Here is a 7,087-nt window from a genome sequence, read left to right as displayed (position 1 = left end):
TGTCAGTCTCTTGTCATACATGTGTCAGGACTTAGCCAGGATTGTGGGGTTTAGGCTAGGTGTGTGGCAGGAGGTAGCTCTGCAGATCAGCACCAATAGGAAGGGAACCCAGACCTTATGTTCTCCTTTGGAAAAGCAGTAAACCAGTATTTACTGAGGACCTACTTTGTCTTCTGCATAGGGTAGCTTCTGTCAGGGAATCTGGTTCTGCCCAGGAAATAAATTTTCTTTCAGGGAGACTTCATTCATTTCCACCACAGCATATTTTTTAAAATTATAATATGTAATATTTGATATATAAAGAATATATTTAACATGAATAAATTATGAAACATAATTAAGTGAATACCTTTGACCCATCACCCAAATTATACATTAAAACATTAGAAATACCGTTGAGTTTCCTGTGTTCCTACCCTGGCCATCCTGCTGCCTCTCCCCGGACAATAACCACTGTCCTTAACTTTGTGTTTATTAGTTACCTACATACACACACACACAAATATATGTGTATCTCTATATTTAACCATATACATATAATATTCTTTTAAAATACTCAGTTTTGCTTTTTTAGCTTTACAAAAATTTTGTACTCTAATAGTCCCCTGCAGTTTTTCACCTAACACTATTTTTAAGATTCATCTATGTTGTAAGTAGCTATAATTTGCTCATTTTTCACCTGTATTCTACACATTCACCTATTACTGGACATTTGGATTGTTTCCATTTTTTTTGCTATTACAAACAGTGCTGCTATGAACATTCTTGTACCTGTTAGTGCCTTTTTTTTTTTTTTTTTTTTAGTAAGATTTCAAAAAAAATGTTTCTAAGATGGTTCATTTGATCTGTGCATCCTCTGAGTTGGGAACTGTTCCCTCTTATTCTCTGGAAGAGTTGACATCAGATCAGTAAAACTCAACTGTTGAACCATCTTTGCCTGGCATTCCTTTTTGGGAAAAATTTTAACCATTGATTGGACTTTCTATTTTTTGTTGAGTCAATTTAGGTTAAGTGTTTTTTTTAGGATTTTGTAATTTCATGTCTTTTTTTTTTAAATTAAAATTTTTCCTTTTTTTCCCCCGTGCTCTCTGGGTAGTCATGTACTTTGTTTTTCATTTCTACTATTTACTTTTACCTTCTTTTGCACCAGAAATTTGTTATTTTACTTATTCAGCTACTACTTTTGGTTTTGTTGATCCTCTCCCTTATGTTTTGTTTTACATTTCATTAATTATGGATATTATCTATAGTATTTCCTTTTTTCTGCTTTCTTTAGATTTAATTTTATGTTCTTCCATAACATCTTAATTTTGACACCTAACCTAATTTTCAAGCTGTTATTTTTTTCTACTGTAAGTTTTTAAGGACCTGTTTCCCTATATCCCCCCAATTTTTCTGTTGTAAAGTACTTTAATTATAACTTAGTCCTAAGATATTTAAATTACCTTTATGATTTGTGATTTGTGAATTATTTAGAACAATTTTTTGAACTTCCAAACGTCTGAATATTTAAAGTTTTACCGTTTAGATACCCACTTTCAACTTTAATCATTTGTACTCAGAGATGTGGTACCCTATGATGCTAAATTTTTGAAACTCGTTGGGTTTGTTATTTTGTATTTCTGTAACTTTCCTGGATATCTAAATCTGTTTTGTTTTCTGCTCACTCTTGCCTGTGGTAGCTTGTTTCTTTGTATATTTTCAATCTTGGGGTTTTGAGCTCAAATTTTGTTAAACTTAATCTATGGGAATCCAGAGAGCCTAAATTGGGGGCACTTTCCTGCAGAGAAGATTTGCATTTGCTTCTGCCAGGAGCCAAATGATGCTCCTGACCTGGGACTGTGTTAGCCCCTTCACGGGGCTCAGTTTCTTTCAGGAGTCCCAGGTTTTTTCCCCTTCCTTGGCTAGGCCCAGGGTTTAGCCTCTGTTCACAACACTGTTCACTCCTTCATATAGGTTTCAGCTTAATGTTATTTTTTTCTTCCTTTAGTGATTTCTCTTACTTTCTAACGAGCCCAGCAATATGCTGACCATTATGTTTGTTGAAATGTATCCAGGATCTACTTGTATTTTAATGGGAGAGCCCTTTCTTTTATCCAGGCTGTCAGAAATCGGCCTTACTGTGGTTTTGGCAATTTCCTTTTTGTTTTTTAGGTGCCAGGCACTTTTTAGAAGCCAACTGACTTAAGCTGTCTTCAAGTCAATAATGATCATAGCATAGTGGCAACATAACAGTTATGTTAGCAGTAAGCATAGAGCTATGGGGGCCCAGAGGAATAGCATATAGATCAGACAGGGATCCGGATGACTTCCCAGTTGAGGTGAGTAGGAGTCACCTGGACAAGTCTAACTCCTAAAACAAGGACAGAACAACATAAGACCTATAGAAAAAAGCTAAATCATGGTACTCATTCTGCATAAGAGCTATAAATTCAGAGAGATCACTTGGGCTGAATAATTTTGGAAGACTTCATGGAAAAGAGGGTAAGTAGAGCTTAGATAGGTGGAAAAGAGAGGACATTCCAGGGAAAGCAGAGGTTTGGAGATGTGAGATGTGACTAAAGACCTAGGAGAACCATCCCCTGATAGACACCTGTCAGGTAGAAGGGGGGTGTACGAATAATAGAAGTCAACTAGAAGGACATGCAACCATCAAAGTACTCTGTTGACTGAATGAGTGGATAAAGGTATGAAGTTTGCATTAAAGGATGGAGGAACTGGAGTCATAAGGAAACAGCCAAGCAACTGGTTCCATGTGGGAGGAGAAAAGGGATTGGACTGGGCTGCTGATACATTAAAAGTGACAGGCAGGGGCACCTGGGTAGCTCGGTTGAGCATCAGAGTTCGGCTCAGGTCATGATCTTACAGTTTGTGAGTTCGAGCCCCGTGTCAGGCTGTGTGCTGATAGCTTGGAGCCTGGAGCCTGCTTCGGATTCTGTGTCTCCCTCTCTCTGCAACCTCCCACTCTTGTGCTCGGTCTCTCTCAAAAATAAATAAACATTAAAAAATTTTTAAAAAAAGTGACAGGCATATGGGAAAATAAACCACTCATGTTAGAATAGATGAAAGCATCCAAGAAAACCTTGTCCTCACCATGGTTGGCTTTGGGGATGTATCCATTCACTCTGGGAGACCAGCCCACCTGAGGATTTTGAGATTTATGTTTTTTTTTTTTCCAAGTTTGTTTATTTATTTATTTATTAGTAAACTTTACACCTAATGTGGGGCTCAAACTCACAACTCCAAGATCAAGAGTTGTATGCTCTTCTAACCAAGCTAGCCAGGCATGCGCCACTCCCTCCCCAACCCCTAATCCCTGCCATGGGATTTTTAAGTAGCCTATTTTATTTATTTGTTTATTTTATGTTTTATGGTTGTTGTTTTTTTTTAAGTAGGCTCCACATTCAACTAATGACCCTGAGATCCAAGATCTGAGCTGAGATCAAGAGTCACACGCTCAACAAACTGAGCCACCCAGGCGCCCCAGTAGCCTATTTTTAAAACTTACCTATTAAAAAAATTTAATGTAAGGGGTGCCTGGCTGGCCCAGTCTGAAGAGTGCAACTCTTGATCTTGGGGTCTAGAGTTCAAGGCCCACGTTGGGTGTAGAGATTACTTAAATCACTTAAATAAGTAAAACTTTTTAAAAAATGTAACATGGCGGGGGGGGCGGGGACCTGGGTGGCTCCGTTGTTTAAGTGTCCAACTTTGGCTCAGGTCATGATCTCAGTTTGTTGAGTTCAAGCCTCACATCAGGCTCTCTGCTGTCAGCACAGAGCTGGCTTCAGATCCTCTGCCCCCCCCCAAATAAATAAATATTAAAAATAATAATAATCTAACATGGGGTACCTGGGTGGCTCAGTAGATTAAGCATTTAAGTTTTGATTTTGGCTCAGGTCATGATCTCACAGTTTGTGGGTTTGAGCCCTGTGTTGGGCTCTGCACTGTCAGTGCTTGGGATTCTCTGTCTCCCTTTCTCTCTGCCCCCTTCAAAAATAAATAAACCTTTAAAAATAAAAATAATCTGGAGCACCTGGGTGGCTCAGTCAGTTGAGCGTCCGACTTCAGCTCAGGTCATGATCTCGTGGTCCGTGAGTTCAAGCCCCGCATCGGGCTCTGTGCTGACAGCTCAAAGTCTGGAGCCTACTTTGGATTCTGTGTCTCCCTCTCTCTGCCCCTCCCCCACTCATTCTCTCTCTCTCTCTCTCTCTCTCTCTCTCTCTCTCTCTCAAAAATAAACTTTTAAAAAAATTAAAAATAATCTAACATGAAACAAATTATTCTATAGTTTAGGCAATCTTCAGTTTACTAGATGAAGGGTTAAACTAAGATTTTGGGGATTGCCTACTGCTTCCTCTACCATTTTTATTCTTTCCCCAACACCCTACTCTGTACTCACATGACCTCACCCCCCAAGTGTCATGTTTTTTCATTTTAACCCTATCATAAATTAAGTTAAAGATAATTTATAATTTACTAAGATTTGAAATAACTGTTTACTATGAAGCCAAGATAAACTCTACATGTCTAGTCGATGGCCCCAAATAAGTGAACTTATTATTTTTGTGGACAATTAACTTTCTTTAGAAATCAAAGCAAATGCCACATTTACTCACATACTAAATGAAAGGACTAATGTCATCACATATTTGTCTAAGTATTTCATCTTATGGTATGGTTCCTCAGTAGGCCTATCCCTTCTTTGCCTAGGATTGTCCAGGTAGCTCTGTCCTATGAGATAAAACTAAGCACAACATATAGGTAATGCATTATTTAAGAGATGTTCATGAGAAAGTATTTGTTTGCTGAAAAGAGCATGAATTCAGTTCATATCTTAGCCCATTCATGGGTTGTGAAACTGATTTAGCAGGGTGCAAAACAGTGTTTTCAAAAATGAAGTAAAACAGAAACTATCAGTATTTGCATATAGTAAGGGTAAGTATTAGTTCCTGAAACCTTTATTTCAGCGAAGGTACGTCTGTGTGTTCTTCAGTGATCATGATATAAAATGTACTTCTTATTGTGGGTTGAAGTAAAACAACCTTGAAAAAGTGACTTAACCGTTCTGAAGCTTAGCTTCCATAAAATGGGATAAAATCTCTTTCACAGGGTTGTAATGAGGAACAAAGGAGGTAATATTTGTATTCATACACAGTAGGGGCTTGGCCAACAACTGCGGGCTTCTTTATCTTTTCTCTGGAGGAAAAAAAAACCCTAATTTCTGTGGCTCAGGGAGAAAAAGTTGTTCTTTATAATTTCTTTAGCCACAGGGGTGTTTAAAATATAACAGGAGTTACATTATGAACTGGGTCCGCTAGTTATACCAACTTTTGATGACTAAGCCAACTTCTTTACCTGATTTGGTTAAATTTAAATAAATAAACGACATGGGGTGGATCAGTCAGTTGAGCATCCAACTCTTGATTTTAGCTCAGGTCACAATCTCAGGGTGATGGGATCGAGCCCCACATTGGGCTCCATGCAATCAGTACCGAGCCTGCTTGGGATTCTTTCTCTCTCCCTCTCTCTCTCTCTCTCTCTCTCTCTCTGCCTCTGCCCCTCTCGCCTGCTCACACTCTGTCTCTAAAAAACAAAATAAAATAAATGACATTACCTGACCTTGTTGGTACTTTCCTGCCCTCCCTATACTCCAAGGTGCCACACACACATATACTTTTCCATCAAAACAAGAGGTGTCCCACACACATAGGACAGTACAGTTTCCCATAGGGTCACATCATCCATGTGCAACCATCTATACCTGCAGTGGCTCCCTGGGACCTAGGAAGGAGGCAAATGGTACTTTTTCTAGCAAAAGAAAATTTTCAAAAATAGGTTCAATGTGGTGGGGAATTTTAGAAGATATCCTAAGTGTTATGCTTTTAATTTAATATGGGAAACAGAATAGCATTCAGCTTTATAATTTGACAACTGAAAGCAAATAGGATGAGAGAAGAAAACTAGTCAATATTTACTTGTTAACATTTTTAATTTATTCATTTATGAAAAATAACTTTTTCCAAACCAAAAAGAAAAAAAATTGGTAAGACAGTTGGTTTTGTTTTACATTTTTGGAAATTCCTTTAATGCCTAACTGGATTCTTATATCTGCTTCTGCATTCCATCTGTTGCTATATCAACAAATATAATTTCTGCCCCTGTGGTAGAAACTAAAGATACAGCTAGAATACAAAGGTGAATCCCTTCCTGCCTTGGGTTCAGACTAGAGGGGTTTGGAGACTCATAGAAACAGGAGAGTAACAACAACAACCACTCCAGAGAAAGTCAGAAAGACCAAGTCATACAGAGATGCAGAGAAGTTCACACGTGAGCCCTTAGAATCATAAACACAGAAAACTCAACATACTTCTGCTTAATATTGTTTGTAGGGGAGGAAAAAAGTGGGGATCTCACTTGGTTAATAAAGGACTTAATAACTGCCTATGGCTATAAAAAGTTCCACTTAAAGTTTGAACAGAGATGTTCCTGAAATCTTGTTTTGTTGTTATTGGAAAATAAAAAACTTCCTACTATAAAAAGTAGGGCTTTCACATCCCTTTTCACACTGTTTCAAAAGCTGGTCTGAGGCCCTTTGGAATCCTATACACTGGAAGGGAGGGATGTATGACATTTTAAACTCTAGGCTAAAGCAGGATCATCACCTCTTGACCCTTGCCTGACAGCTGACTGGGAGCTGGCCAAGAGTTGCAGGACCTAACAGGTGGGTTGGTGATTCTCTCCTCCAGACCAGTGGTGACAAATTTAAACTATCTATGGCACTCTTGTCCTCTTTCTCTGCTCATCTTTCATAACTGTACTCCTGCTTTAACCAAGTTTATCAGCTTGCCCTCAAGCAAATTCCCATCTCTATTCTTCACCATACAATTTTTTAGTCTTCAGAATGCTCTCTCTTGTTCTGCTGGATCATGTCCAGTATCTCTTCTAAGACCTGGCTTATAGTATTTTTGAGAAGTCTTCCATTCATTTGTTCACCATATACTGAGTGGCTAGGCCTTCCATATTCATCAGACTCCTCTATGTTCCTTCAGCAATTGGATAGCCCATTTGTTCTACTTTTGTACATACT

The sequence above is a fragment of the Panthera leo genome, chromosome C1 (genome assembly GCF_018350215.1).
Source record: "Panthera leo isolate Ple1 chromosome C1, P.leo_Ple1_pat1.1, whole genome shotgun sequence".
In the NCBI taxonomy this organism is placed as follows: Eukaryota; Metazoa; Chordata; class Mammalia; order Carnivora; family Felidae; genus Panthera; species Panthera leo.
Note: the sequence above shows the minus strand (reverse complement) of the source record.